Source organism: Leuresthes tenuis, unplaced genomic scaffold (genome assembly GCF_036924035.1).
Source record: "Leuresthes tenuis unplaced genomic scaffold, fLeuTen1.0.hap1 SCAF_14, whole genome shotgun sequence".
NCBI lineage: Eukaryota > Metazoa > Chordata > Actinopteri > Atheriniformes > Atherinopsidae > Leuresthes > Leuresthes tenuis.
This window is the reverse complement of record NW_027325368.1, coordinates 29,222,261-29,238,183: the sequence shown is the minus strand read 5'-3', so window position 1 is coordinate 29,238,183 and position 15,923 is coordinate 29,222,261.

The window sequence follows — 15,923 nt, the reverse complement described above, 5'->3', positions numbered from 1 at the left end:
TTCTTGCAGCTGAACACCTCCGCTCCTGCTTTTGATCATATCTTGTCAGGCATTCGCACCATGTCTTACCCGCTTTTTACAAACTTTAGTCGAACATTTACACCTTTTTGCAGCCGAACACCACCTCTCTCGCTTTTGATGATGTATGGTCCGGCATTCTTTCCTTTTCTAACACATTTTTCAGCAATTATGGTCGGACATTCACACCTACTCAGAGCCGAACACCTCCGCTCCCGCATTTGATGGTGTATAGTCGGGCATTCTCACCCTTTCTCATCAGCTTTTTGCAAATTATGATCTGACATTCACACCTGCTTTTGATAATGTATGGTTGGGCATTCACACCTTTTTTTACCCATTTTTCAGGAATTATGGGTGGACATTCACACCTTATTGCAGCTGAACACCCGCTATTGATTGTGTACAGTCGGGTATTTTAACCTTTTCTTACTCGCTTTTTACCAACTATGGTCGGACATTCACACCTTCTTACAGCGGAACACCTCCGCTCCCTCTTTTGATGGTGTATGTTCGGGCAGTCAAACCTTTTCTTACCTGCTTTTTACAAACTATGGTCAGACATTCAACCCTTCTTGGAGCCGAACACATCCACTCCTGCTTTTGATTATGTATAGTTGGGCATTCGCACCTTTTCTTACCTGGTTTTTCAGTAATTATGGGTGTACCTTCACACCTTCTTGCAGCCGAACACCTCCGCTCCCTCTTTTGATCATACATTTTCGGGCATTCGCACCTTTTCTTACCCGCTTTTTACAAACCATGGTCGGACTTTCACACCTTTTAGTAGCCGAACAACTCCGCACCCGCTACTGATTGTGTACAGTCGGGTATTTTAACCTTTTCTTACCCGTTTTTTACCAACTATGGTCGGACATTCACACCTTTTTACAGCGGAACACCTCCGCTCCCTTCTTTGATGGTGTATGTTCGGGCATTCGAACCTTTTCTTACCCGCTTTTTATAAACTATGGTCAGACGTTCAAACCTTCTTGTAGTCGAACATATCCACTCCTGCTTTTGATGATGTATGGTTGGGCATTCGAACCTACTTGTTGCCCGCTTTTCATTAATTATGGGTGGACATTCACACCTTGTCTCAGCCAAACACCTCCGCTCCCTGTTTTGATCATGTATGGTTTGACATTCGCACCTTTGCTTACCCTCTTTTTATACTGATTGCTCAAGATTAAGTTGTTCTTTCTCAAACTACAAATTTTTTTTAATTGTTGAAACTTGATTTGAAGTGGCTAAATAAGGAAGACATACAGTTTTAAGTCAGGCTGATAGCAATTAATTTTATAGCAAAATCTGTATTTCGTCATTTGTCGAGAGATGCTTATTGCTGAAGAAGTTCTTTCTCATTCTACAAAGTACAACGTTGTTTATCATTGAAACTTGATTAGACATGAATAAATATGAAGGACAAAGCAGTCTTAACTTGGTTTGAGTTAAGGAATTCGTTTTATAGGAGAATCCGAATTCGTGCATAACTCGTAAAATAGAGCTTATTTTCGGATTCCTGAAGAATGAGTCTGGTTCTTTCTCATAATACAAAGTTTGTTGTTTATTGTTGAAACTTCATCAGACCGTTAGATATAGTCGGACTCACCTCGACGCACGGCTTGGGATCTGGAACCAGTACTCTTGAGAGGGGTTGGACTCTCTTCCACTCTGGAGTTGCCCGTGGTGAGAGGCGCAGAGCAGGTGTGGGCATACTTATTGCCCCCCGGCTGTGTGCCAGTACATTGGGGTTTACCCCAGTGAACGAGAGGGTAGCCTCCCTCCGCCTTTGGGTGGGGGGACGAGTCCTGACTGTTGTTTGTGCCTATGCGCCAAACAGCAGTTCAGAGTACCTACCCTTTTTGGAGTCTCTGGGGGAGGCACTGGAGAATGCTCCTACCGGAGACTCCCTCATTCTGCTGGGGGACTTCAATGCTCACGTGGGCAATGACAGTGAGACCTGGAGGGGTGTGATTGGGAGGAACGGCCCCCCCGATCTGAACCAGAGTGGTGTTATGTTGTTGGACTTCTGTGCCAGTCATAGACTGTCCATAACGAACACCATGTTCAGGCATAAGGGTGTCCATATGTGCACTTGGCACCAGGACACCCTTGGCCGCAGTTCGATGATCGACTTTGTGGTTGTATCATCGGACTTGCGGCCGTATGTCCTGGACACTCCGGTGAAGAGAGGGGCGGAGCTGTCAACTGATCACCACCTGGTGGTGAGTTGGCTCCGCTGGTGGGGGAGGATGCCGATCAGACCTGGCAGGCCCAAACGTATTGTGAGGGTCTGCTGGGAGCGTTTGTCAGAATCCCCCGTCAGAAGGAGCTTTAACTCCCACCTCCGGCAGAGCTTCAACCATATTTGAGGTGGGGGACATTGAGTCCGAATGGGCCATGTTCCGTGACTCCATTGCCGAGGCAGCTGGTTGGAGTTGTGGCCGTAAGGTGGTCGGTGCCTGTCGTGGCGGCAACCCTCCAACCTGCTGGTGGACACCAGTGGTGAGGGAAGCCGTCAAGCTGAAGAAGGAGTCCTATCGGGCCTTTTTGGCCAGTGGGACCCTGGAAGAAGCTGATAGGTACCGACGGGCCAGACGGGCCACGGCTTCGGCGGTTGCTGAGGCAAAAACTCGGGCCTGGGAGGAGTTCGGTGAGACCATGGAGAACGATTTCCGGACGGCCTCGAAAAGATTCTGGTCCACCATCCGGCGTCTCAGGGGGGGGGAAGCGGCTCACAGTCAACACTGTTTACAGTGGGGACGGGGCTTTGCTGACCTCAACTAGGGATGTTGTGATTCGGTGGGGGGAGTACTTCGAGGAACTCCTCAATCCTACCAACACGTGCTCGGAAGAGGCTGAGTCGGAGAGCTCGGAGACGGGGCCTCCCATTTCTGGGGCTGAGGTTGCCGAGGTGGTTAAAAAGCTCCTCGGTGGCAAGGCCCCGGGGGTGGATGAGGTCCGTCCTGAGTTTCTCAAGGCTCTGGATGTTGTAGGGCTGTCTTGGCTGACACGCCTCTGCAGTATCGCGTGGACATCGGGGACAGTGCCTCTGGACTGGCAGATTGGGGTGGTGGTCCCCCTCTTTAAAAAGGGGGACCGGAGGGTGTGTTCCAACTATAGGGGTATCACACTCCTCAGCCTCCCTGGTAAGGTCTATTCGGGGGTATTGGAGAGGAGGATCCGTCGGATAATCGAGCCTCGGATTCAGGAGATGCAGTGTGGCTTTCGTCCTGGCCGTGGTACAGTGGACCAGCTCTATAACCTCGGCAGGATCCTGGAGGGTGCATGGGAGTTCGCCCAACCAGTCTACATGTGTTTTGTGGACTTGGAGAAAGCGTTCGACCGTGTCCCTCGTGGAGTCCTGTGGGGGGTGCTCCGGGAATATGGAGTGCCGGACCCCTTGATAGGGGCCGTTCGGTCTCTGTATGACCGGTGCCAGAGTTTGGTCCGCATTGTCGGCAGTAAGTCGGATACGTTTCCGGTGAGAGTTGGACTCCGTCAGGGCTGCCCTTTGTCACCGATGTCACTATGGAAGAGCTGGAGGAAGTGGCCGGGGACAGAGACGTCTGGGTTTCTCTGCTCAAGCTGCTGCCCCCGCGACCCGACCCCCGGATAAGCGGCAGATGATGGATGGATGGATGGATATATCCTCCACCAACCAGACTTACAACCCCCGACTAGGGTAGCAGAATTTCTAAGCATCTGTACCCCAAAACTACTATCAAAAATATATAAATTATTGTCTAAGATAGATGACACAATGTCTCTTCCATCCTCAAAATGGGAGGCAGATTTATCCATCAGTTCTGGTCATAGCTTCTAACCACAAATATGTTTGAACACCTTCATAAAGACTCGAAATCCTAATTTACAGCTCATACAATACAAAATCCTTCATAGAACACACTATACAGGACAAAGGATGTTCAGGATGGGTCTAACACACTCAAACATCTGCTCACATTGCACAGATAACACACCTGATGATTATGCACACGCTTTGTGGTTTTCTGCATCTGTCCAGAAGTTCTGGCTTGAAGTCTGCGAGGACCTATCAACATGGCTAAAGTGTAGCATCCCTGCATGCCCCACACTGTGCATACTGGGTGACTTAGACAACATCAACATGGAAATTAACTCAGCACACATGGTTGTCACAGTGTTATGTATCGCAAAGAAAACTAGAGTAGCTCCCCCGGTATATATCCCCATACCCCTCTCCCTTCTGGCTCCTGTACACAGCACACACTCACACATGAAGGGTTTTGGGGGCGTGTGTGTTCGGTGGGGTGTAGTGGATGGGGCCACATAGGTGGTCCCCTTTGGTTGCACTCTGCAGTTCCCTGCCCCTGTTTTAATTACACCTTAGACATTACTACTTATCAAACACACTCACACACACACATTAGGTCTTGGGGGGTGGTTACACTGAGTGGCATCTGGTGGGCGGGGCTCTTTGGGTATGTAGGCTGCCCAGAGTGCCGCGCTCCCAGTTCTACAAGTTTGGCTGCCCCTCAATTTTAATTGCTCACTATTAGAAAATATTGAAGAGCCAGAAGGGTGAGGGGAGGGGTCTTCTTCGCACACCCCTGCTTCCTGGTGTCTGCTCGGGGCAGGAGGGGCCAGGAGGATTAATTAATTGTTCTGCTGGTTTGGGGTCTGTGGTGGCTGGGGGGTTTCTGGCCTCCTGGTGTGCCCGCTGCACTACACCCCAGCAGAGTCGAGGGAGGTAGGATGTGTGGATGTGTGGATGTATGGGACGTGAAAGTGTGTGTGGTAATGATTGGGCCTGGATCTGGGACTTGCTGTCGCCTGGCCTGCCTGTGTTTCTCCCGATGGGGAATCAGCGTTGCCTCTCCCCACTGCTCGCGACTTCACCCACCTGTGGGCACGTCTTGACTCCCAGGGCACTTGGCCAGGGGCGCTGGGGCAGGCGCTGACCCACTTTGTGGCTGTCTGGGGCGCTTGGCCCTCCTGGGTATTGGGTGGGGCCTCTGCCGGGGGGTTTGGGGGCGCTCGGGCTCCTGGGGCCCAGGTCCAGTGCACGGCCCATGTCTGGGCGGCTGGGGCCTGGCGGGGTCGGTGGGCTGTTGCCCCTGGTTCCCGGAGTGCCTCTGCCCTATGCTTATGGGGGCTCTTTCCGGGGGCTTCCTCTGCAGACTTCTGGGTGGATGCGTGGTTTCCCCTGCGGTGGGCTGCCTGGGTTCTGTGCTCTGTGGGGGCTGCTGGTGGCCTGGGTCTTGTGGCCCTCTCTGCCTGCTTCTGATTGCTTGGGGGGGGGGGCTGTGGATTGTGGCCCTGTACGCTTATACACTCATAACTAAGCACGGTTATCATGTAGGTCCCGTGCCATGGGTGTTGCATGTTCTCACACACACACACACACATTCATTAGTCCAGTAGCATGGTCACTAAGCAGTTGATGTATTATCATGTCGTCTCAGGTCATCTATATCCACAGCTGTGTTGTATGCGATTGCCGCTTCTTGTGCTTGTTTTTGTTTGTTTGTGTGTTTGTTTTTTCTCTGCTTGTCTGCTTTCAGGTGCTCCTGGTGGCGCTAAGGCTGGATTCCCCTCATAGGCCATGGATTGTTGTCTGTTTTGTTTTTTACAGGTGTAGCAGCTGGTTGTCTGGTTTTTGTTTCTATTTTTGTTCTGTTTCCTCTTCTTTCCTCTTCTTCTTTCCTTGTCCCCCGGTCCGGTTCAGTTCAGTTCATGTCATATATTGTAAACAGAAATAAATAAATGGGCATCAAGGGGAGCTTTACATTTATAAAACTTCCCTTGGCAAAACAAATCTGTTTGGCATCAAAGGTATTCAGACTACAATTCTTCTGACATAATGCTGAACAAGACAAGGGGAAAAAAATGTAAAGAAGACAGTTCTGCCGAAAGCCAGGGATAGACCTGTTCTAAGTTCTATACTTTTTAAAAGGGGCGTGTTTATCAACTATGGAATTAGAAGATTTACAAAAATGGTCAAGTGCTAGATCTTCATCTGGGATTTTAACAGTGTCATATAACTATTCAACAGATCAGTTAAAAAAAAGCCTGCTCATGGAGATGTTTCAGGATCTGGATACCAAGCGTGGACCTAATGTTTTCATTTTTGCAATTCTGATACAGGCTATTGAGCAGTGATAACTAACACCAAGTTCAGATACTGCGGATTTTCTACCTTTGATTTGTTAAGATTGAGCCAATCAGGGACAACCTTGAAGGATCTCTTTGGTTTTGTAGGATCAGTAATTACCTGAGAAAGGTTGATATTGGTACACACCTTTTTTAAATGATCAGAGGCAGAGTTCAACTTGTTTAAATTAAAATTGCCACACAGAGATTGGGTTTAGGCCACATGCACACAGAATGACATCAACAAATATAAGAAATATTAAACATTTACACATAGATTTTTGAATATATGTAGAGGAATGATACTTTGAAATGTGCTCATTGCGGAGTTATGATCAGTTGAGTAATGAAGGTTGAACTATTCTGGGAAAGAGGTTCTATTCCCAGCATCATGATGGACACTCCTGATATAGAAGGTTTCGCTAACGCATTGGAATTGTTTTACTATTTTCATATGCATGTGCAATGAAGAATTGCTTGCTGCTGATAAATGCAAAGAAGAACAGCTTACACATAGATGCTCACATATAGGCTGCTGAATGCAATGAAGACCTGCTTATCAAGTAAAGTTCAATGTCAATGTGTAATATTCAATTAGGATTTGCAAAACAGTGAAGTTAAACAATGAATGGGTCCATAGTCGGTATGAGAAGACTACAGGAATATTTACCTGGGTGTACGTTCAAACAGAGATGAGAAAATTGTGATAAATAATTGTTTGTTTGTTTGTTAGTATGTATAGGAATGTTATGTGTATAAACTGTGTTGAGTTATAGTTACTCAGTAGTGAAACAACCGACGGGGGAAGCCTTGCGGTGACAACAAAAGCAGTGTTTTACTGATCAGTCAAGTTGCTCCAGTGTACTCCATACAAACTGGTTGGCTACTGAAGGGATAGAAAATGGGGAATACTTGTTTTAAAGCAAACAAGGAATTAGATGGGAAAAATACATGTTTTAACGGGACCCAGACAATATTAAATACTCAGACAGATGGGAGAAGAAGTGTAGTTTTGTAGGAAATCACAAAATTATTACATAGAATTAGTGAAATCAATTGAAGAATGCCTTTCTGAAGAGCTGTTTACCACAGATGAGCAGCTTTGCGACCAAGCACATTGTAGATCGTTTTACTGCCAAAATGATCTAATTTAATGGATTGGTTTAGACATGCATAACAGCATTTTAAGAACAAAGAGAGAAACAAAAAGGGACAACGCTTCATGGTGGAAGGTGATGTATAAATAACTGTGTATATGATGAAGGGGGTGGCAACACCCATTCCGAAATCCCGCCATTCCGACATCCCGCTATTCCGACATCCCACCATTCCGACATACCACCATTCCGACATACCACCATTCCGACATGCAAGCGTCCCACCATTCCGACATCCCACCATTGCGACATCCCGCTATTCTGACGTTCAAATGTCCCACCATTCCGACAAGGCTTTCCGTATAAGGAAATGTGTGTTACTCAACAGGTGAGTCCCTTCTTTCTGTTCATGCAATTTATATGTTTAACACATGTTTATAGACAAGCGTTATTAAAAACACAACGTCTCGGCAACTGGAGGAGGAGAAGCAGTCCGCGGTGGTTTTCAATCACACACTCCAATGCCACTTGTTTCAACTTCCGAAAATTTAATCCAGGAAAAAAAGGCTTACAAACATGGACCAAAACGGCTCCATAACACGCACAAGAATCCAAAAGAAACGAAAGTTAACTAAAACAAAGCAAATAAATAGTATGAAGTGGTCAAAATTGGTTTTACGCATGCCTATGTGCGTCTGGCACATGTGTCTTCGGGCTCTCCCACGTTGGTTTGTGGATGAAAGCTATATGTTCAGCTGTAATGTCATGTAAAAACAATCTCTACATGACATTTACTCCCAGGTGTGACCAGTTAGGTCCTTAAGATATCAACAGGCTGTATAAAGCTACAACCGTTGCGGCTGTGTGTTTGTGCCAAATGCGCAAAGCCCATCCGCGCTTCCCAAAATTGGAGTGAGTACTCATAAATCACGTGAATAACATGAATAAACGTTTTTACTGAATTTTGTTGTGTTTTATACGTTCTATGCTGTCATTTCTCTCTTCTCCTATTGGCAAGGCAAGGCAGAGTGCTCGCAACTGTGTCCTGTGCAGTAGCCGTGATATCTGTAATTGCAATTATTACTTTTGCATATGATGACAGCGTGCAAAAGACGCATGGGCTCTGTGGAGAGCTCCGCTCCAGCTGGCTGCTGTGACAGCTCACTGACACTGTATTTCTGCTTAATCAGTTTCAGTCTCGCCAGAGTTACATTAATATCTGTATTTTTATATTTGAAATTCAGGGGATTTTGATAATAGATTATTAAAGTTTGTTTGCGAGGCTGTGGCCTCTGCATGTGCAAAGCTTGTGCGCCAAACTTTAGGGCGTATTTGCGCCGGCATATCATTAGTGCAAAATGTTTTGGGTAAAAAATAGGCTATTAAAAGGAACTGAATAAAAAAAACAAAAAACATACCGCCATTCCGACCATAGGAGGAAAAAAGTGTCGGAATGGTGGGACGTTTGATAAAAAATTAAGTGTCGCCATTCCGACAATTGGAGACCCATGTCGGAATGGCGAGATGTCGGAATGGCAGCATGTAACCATGATGAAGGAGAGACCATTTGAGCAGCACAGCCATTTCGTAGCACAGGGACAGCAGTCCAAGTTACAGGATCTCCCACGTGGTATCACCTCTCACATTGTGTCAAGGCATCAAAAGAAGAAAAAATCACCAAACTCAAGGACAAAAAGACAAAGGCTCCGGTGAACGAAGACAGAGGACTGACAAACCAGAAATACAAAAGGATTCTCGATATCAAGATCCAGAAGAAGAGGCTAACAATGCCACGAACACTTACGATGCTGGGAATGATGCCAGCAATGAACAGAGAAGAAGATTCAGTGTCATCAATCTGCATTACGTGCCTCTAATGAGGGGGTGAATATAGAATCCTCAACGATTACAACGTCTCTGCGAACTGTGACAACAACAAGGTTTAAACCATTTTGATATATATTGTAACCTATTGGCTAAGGAATAGTGCTGAAAATGAGGTAAATCTAATCCACCACTGTCCTTGGTCTTCTGTAGGGTTTTTAAACTAATACGTGGTGGTTTGTTTTTCCACAGAAATTTGGAGATGCATGAATCTAGTGACTTAAACCAAGTAGCAGATGGTTTTATGGGGATCATTGAGAACAAATAGTTAACTTTTGGTAGTATCATCATTTTAATGGATGTAACTCTCCCCATAAGTGATATAGGTAAGGACTTCCAACGAGAGATCGTCCTCTACTGTCTTTAATAATTGCACATAATTTAGCTTTGTTAGCTCTGAGAGCCTGGAGGAAATGTTTATGCCTAAATATCTAATATTTCCTGACTGTAAAGTGATCGCAGGTATATTATGGACCCTACAGTTAATGGGCAGAACTGTGGTCTTAGACCAGTTGATAGAGTAGTCAGAAAGTGCTGAGAATTTATTTATGAGTGTGATCGTGTGACTGAGAGACGTCTGTGAGTTCTGAAGGAAAAGTAATACATCATCAGCATAAAGACTTATTTTATGCTCAATATTTTGGGATTAATTACTCACAAACGGGTAAGAAAAGGTAGTATTGCCAGACCATACATGATCAAAACAGGGAGAGGAGGTGGTTCAGCTGCAAGGTGTGAATGTCTGACTATAGTTTGTAAAAAGCGGGTAAGATAAGGTGCGAATGCCCGACAATGTATGATCAAAACAGGGATCGGAGGTGTTTGGCTGTGACAAGGTGTGAATGTCCACCCAAAATTAATGAAAAGCGGGCAACAAGTAGGTTTGAATGCCCAACCATACATCATCAAAAGCAGGAGTGGATGTGTTCGGCTACAAGAAGGTTTGAATGTCCGAGCATAGTTTGTAAAAAGCGGGTAAGGAAAGATTCGAATGCCCGAACATACACCATCAAAAGAGGGAGCGGAGGAGCTCCGCTGTAAGACGGTCTGAATGTCCATTAATAATTGCTAGAAAACATGAAAGAAAATGTTCGAATATCAAACCGCACATGATCATAAGCTCGGAGAAGGTGTTCGACTACAAGTAGGTGTGAATGTCAGATTATAATTTGTAAAAAGCGGGTAAGAAAAGGTAAGAATGTCCAACCATAAATTATGAAAAGCGGCAGCAGAGATGTTCGGCTGGTATTTATCAATATTTCTATCTATTGATAGATTTCAACAAAAAACAACGTTGTACTTTGCAGTAAAAGAAAGAGCAAATCTAAAGTTTCAGGAATCCGAGTATAAGCTTGCTTTCATGAATTCTGCACGATTTGGGATTTTGCTATAAATGAATTCCTTCACTCAAACTATGTTAAAACTGCTTTGTCCTTCATATTTATCAATGTCTAGATCAACTTCAACAAAGAACAACATTGGATTTTGCAGTAGAAGAAAGAGCAACACTGAAGGATCAGGAATCCGAGAAAAAGCTTTCTTTTCATACGTTCTGCATGATTTGGGATTTTATGTATAAAATGAATTCCTTCACTCAAACTATGTTAAAACTGCTTTGTCCTTCATATTTATCAATGTCTAGATCGATTTCAACAAAGAACAAGGTTGTATTTTGCAGTATAGGAAAGAGCAAAACTGGAGGATCAGGAATCCGAGAAAAAGCTTACTTTCATGAGTCCTGCACGATTTCATATTTTCCTATAAAATGAATTGCTTTGCTCAAACCAAGTTAAAATTGCTTTGTCCTTCATAGTTATCCATGTCTAAAATGTATCAAGCATAAAGTTCCTCATATTACCCTGAATGAGAAAGAAGCATCCCTTTGGTTGAGCAATACGTTCCTTTTGCGGAGTTATGCATGATTTCTGATTTTGCTATAAAATTCATTCCTTCACACCTTTTTTTTCACCGCATTTTATAGATTATGGTTGGAAATTCTCAACCACTCTCATCCGAAGACCTCTCTTCCCGCTTTTGTTAATATATTTGAACTTTAGTCGGACATTCACCCCTTTTTGCAGCTAAACCACCTCCGCTCCCTGTTTTGATCATGTATGGTCTGGCAATACTACCTTTTCTTACCCGTTTGTGAGTAATTATGGCTGGATATTCACACCTACTTGCAGCTGAACACAATCTCTCTCGCTTTTGATGATGTATGGACCGGCATTCTTACCTTTTCTAACACATTTTTCAGCAATTATGGTCGGAGATTCACACCTAATCACAGACGAACAGCTCTGCTCCCACTTTTGATTATGTTTGGTTGGATATTAAAACCTTTTCCTAACTGATTTTTAAAAACTTTGGTTGGACGTTCACACCTTCTCGTAGCCGAACACATCCACTCCTGCTTATGATGATGTATGGGTGGACATTCACACCTTCTTGCAGCTGAACACCCCCTCTCCCACTTATGATCATGTGCGGTTTGATTTTCGGAAATTTTCTTCACACCTCCGGCAGAGCTTCAACCATATCCCGGGGGAGGTGGGGGACGTTGAGTCCGAATGGGCCATGTTCCGTGACTCCATTGCCGAGGCAGCTGGTCGGAGTTGTGGCCGTAAGGTGGTCGGTGCCTGTCGTGGCGGCAACACTCCAACCTGCTGGTGGACACCAGTGGTGAGGGAAGTCGTCAAGCTGAAGAAGGAGTCCTATCGGGCCTTTTTGGCCAGTGGGACCCTGGAAGCAGCTGATAGGTACCGACGGGCCAGACGGGCCGCGGCTTCGGCGGTTGCTGAGGCAAAAACTCGGGCCTGGGAGGAGTTCGGTGAGACCATGGAGAACGATTTCCGGACGGCCTCGAAAAGATTCTGGTCCACCATCCGGCGTCTCAGGGGGGGGAAGCGGCTCACAGTCAACACTGTTTACAGTGGGGACGGGGCTTTGCTGACCTCAACTAGGGATGTTGTGAGTCGGTGGGGGGAGTACTTCGAGGAACTCCTCAATCCTACCAACACGTGCTCGGAAGAGGCAGAGTCGGAGAGCTCAGAGACGGGGCCTCCCATTTCTGGGGCTGAGGTTGCCGAGGTGGTTAAAAAGCTCCTTGGTGGCAAGGCCCCGGGGGTGGATGAGGTCCGTCCTGAGTTTCTCAAGGCTCTGGATGTTGTAGGGCTGTCTTGGCTGACACGCCTCTGCAGTATCGCGTGGACATCGGGGACAGTGCCTCTGGACTGGCACATTGGGGTGGTGGTCCCCCTCTTTAAAAAGGGGGACCGGAGGGTGTGTTCCAACTATAGGGGTATCACACTCCTCAGCCTCCCTGGTAAGGTCTATTCGGGGATATTGGAGAGGAGGATCCGTCGGATAATCGAGCCTCGGATTCAGGAGATGCAGTGTGGCTTTCGTCCTGGCCGTGGAACAGTGGACCAGCTGCTGGGAGTTCGCCCAACCAGTCTACATGTGTTTTGTGGACTTGGAGAAAGCGTTCGACCGTGTCCCTCGTGAAGTCCTGTGGGGGTTGCTCCGGGAATATGGAGTGCCGGACCCCTTGATAGGGGCCGTTCGGTCTCTGTATGACCGGTGCCAGAGTTTGGTCCGCATTGCCGGCAGTAAGTGGGATACGTTTCCGGTGAGAGTTGGACTCCGTCAGGGCTGCCCTTTGTCACCGATTCTGTTCCTAACTTTTATGGACAGAATTTCTAGGCGGAGCCAGGGCGTTGAGGGTGTCCGATTTGGCGACCTCAGAATCGGGTCTCTGCTTTTTGCAGATGATGTGGTTCTGTTAGCGTCGTCAGGCCGTGACCTTCAGCTCTCACTGGAGTGATTCGCAGCCGAGTGTGAAGCGGCTGGGATGAGAATCAGCACCTCCAAATCCGAGACTATGGTTCTCAGCCGGAAAAGGGTGGAATGCTCTCTCCGGGTCGGGAATGAGATCCTTCCCCAAGTGGAGGAGTTCAAGTATCTCGGGATCTTGTTCACGAGTGAGGGACGAATGGAGCGGGAGATTGACGGGCGGATCGGTGCGGCGCCTGCAGTGTTGCCGGCTCTGCACCGACCCGTCGTAGTGAAGAGGGAGCTGAGCCAGAAGGCGAAGCTCTCTACTTACTGGTCAATCTACGTTCCCATCCTCACCTATGGTCACGAGTTGTGGGTAGTGACCGAAAGAAAAAGATCGCGAATACAAGCAGCCGAAATGGGTTTCCTCCGCAGGGTGTCTGGGCTCTCCCTTAGAGATAGGGTGAGAAGGTCAGTCTTCCGGGAGGGGCTCGGAGTAGAACCGCTGCTCCTCCGCATTGAGAGGAGTCAGATGAGGTGGCTCGGGCATCTGGTTAGGATGCCCCCTGGGCGCCTCCCTGGGGAGGTGTTCCGGGCACGTCCCACTGGGAGGAGAACCCGGGGGAGACCCAGGACACGTTGGAGAGACTATGTCTCTCGGCTGGCCTGGGAACGCCTCGGGGTCCCCCCGGAAGAGCTGGAGGAAGTGGCTGGGGACAGAGACGTCTGGGTTTCTCTGCTCAAGCTCCTGCCCCCGCGACCCGACCCCCGGATAAGCGGCAGATGATGGATGGATGGATGGATGGATATATCTTCCACTAACCAGACTTACAACTCCCGACTAGGGTAGCAGAATTTCTAAGCATCTGCACCCCAAAACTAGTATCAAAAATATATAAATTATTGTCTAAGATAGATGACACAATGTCTCTTCCATCCTCAAAATGGGCGGCAGATTTATCCATCAGTTCTGGTCATAGCTTCTAACCACAAATATGTTTGAACACCTTCATAATGACTCGAAATCCTAATTTACAGCTCATACAATACAAAATCCTTCATAGAACACACTATACAGGACAAAGGATGTTCAGGATGGGTCTAACACACTCAAACATCTGCTCACATTGCACAGATAACACACCTGATGATTATGCACATGCTTTGTGGTTTTGTGCGCCTGTCCAGAAGTTCTGGCTTGAAGTCTGTGAGGACCTATCAACATGGCTAAAGTGTAGCATCCCTGCATGCCCCACACTGTGCATACTGGGTGACTTAGACAACATCAACATGGAAATTAACTCAGCACACATGGTTGTCACAGTGTTATGTATCGCAAAGAAAACTATTCTCATGAACTGGAAAGCGAAGAACAATCTGTGTATTAACCAGTTTAGAAATTTTCTTTTAGATTATATTACCATGGAGACAATGTCTGCCTCCTCAAAACATCAATTGGCTGAATTTCATTCTCTCTGGTCCCCTCTGATTAGTTTTATCACATAGTGGTGGTGGTGGGTTGCTGGGTGATGGTGGGTCTCAGGCCCGGGCTGCTGCGACTGGTGTGACCAGGTGGTTTGTTTGATTGTTTTTTTATGTTGTTTGTTTGTTTTTTGTAGAGGTCCTCCGGGGTGGGGTTGGGTTGAGTGGGGTGGGGCGGGATGGGTACCTTCTGGGGGTACAGTAGCTCCCGGAATATGGTCGCTGCAGGCTCCGAGCCTGGTGGACATCAGGCCCTCCTGCCCATTGTTGGCTCCCAGGTAGCAGGGATGCCTATTACAGCCAGTCCCTGGCTGCCCTCTCTGGGGGAGAGTAGCTCCCCCGGTATATATCCCCATACCCCTCTCCCTTCTGGCTCCTGTACACAGCACACACTCACACATGAAGGGTTTTGGGGGCGTGTGTGTTCGGTGGGGTGTAGTGGATGGGGCCACGTAGGTGGTCCCCTTTGGTTGCACTCTGCAGTTCCCTGCCCCTGTTTTAATTACACCTTAGACATTACTACTTATCAAACACACTCACACACACACATTAGGTCTTGGGGGGTGGTTACACTGAGTGGCATCTGGTGGGCGGGGCTCTTTGGGTATGTAGGCTGCCCAGAGTGCCGCGCTCCCAGTTCTACAAGTTTGGCTGCCCCTCAATTTTAATTGCTCACTATTAGAAAATATTGAAGAGCCAGAAGGGTGAGGGGAGGGGTCTTCTTCGCACACCCCTGCTTCCTGGTGTCTGTTCGGGGCAGGAGGGGCCAGGAGGATTAATTAATTGTTCTGCTGGTTCGGGGTCTGTGGTGGCTGGGGGGTTGCTGGCCCCCTGGTGTGCCCGCTGCACTATACCCCAGCAGAGTCGAGGGAGGTAGGACGTGTGGATGTGTGGATGTATGGGACGTGAAAGTGTGTGTGGTAATGATTGGGCCTGGATCTGGGACTTGCTGTCGCCTGGCCTGCCTGTGCTTTTCCCGATGGGGCGTCAGCGTTGCCTCTCCCCACTGCTCGCGACTTCACCCACCTGTAGGCACGTCTTGACTCCCAGGGCACTTGGCAAGGGGCGCTGGGGCAGGCGCTGACCCACTTTGTGGCTGTCTGGGGCGCTTTGCCCTCCTGGGTATTGGGTGGAGCCTCTGCCGGGGGGTTTGGGGGCGCTCGGGCCCCTGGGGCCCGGGTCCAGTGCACGGCCCATGTCTGGGCGGCTGGGGCCTGGCGGGGTCGGTGGGCTGTTGCCCCTGGCTCCTGGAGGGCCTCTGCCCTATGCTTATGGGGGCTCTTTCCGGGGGCTTCCTCTGCAGTCTTCTGGGTGGATGCGTGGTTGCCCCTGTGGTGGGCTGCCTGGGTTCTGTGCTCTGTGGGGGCTGCTGGTGGCCTGGGTCTTGTGGCCCTCTCTGCCTGCTTCTGATTGCTTGGGGGGGGCTGTGGATTGTGGCCCTGTACGCTTATACACTCATAACTAAGCACGGTTATCATGTAGGTCCTGTGCCATGGGTGTTGCATGTTCTCACACACACACACACAC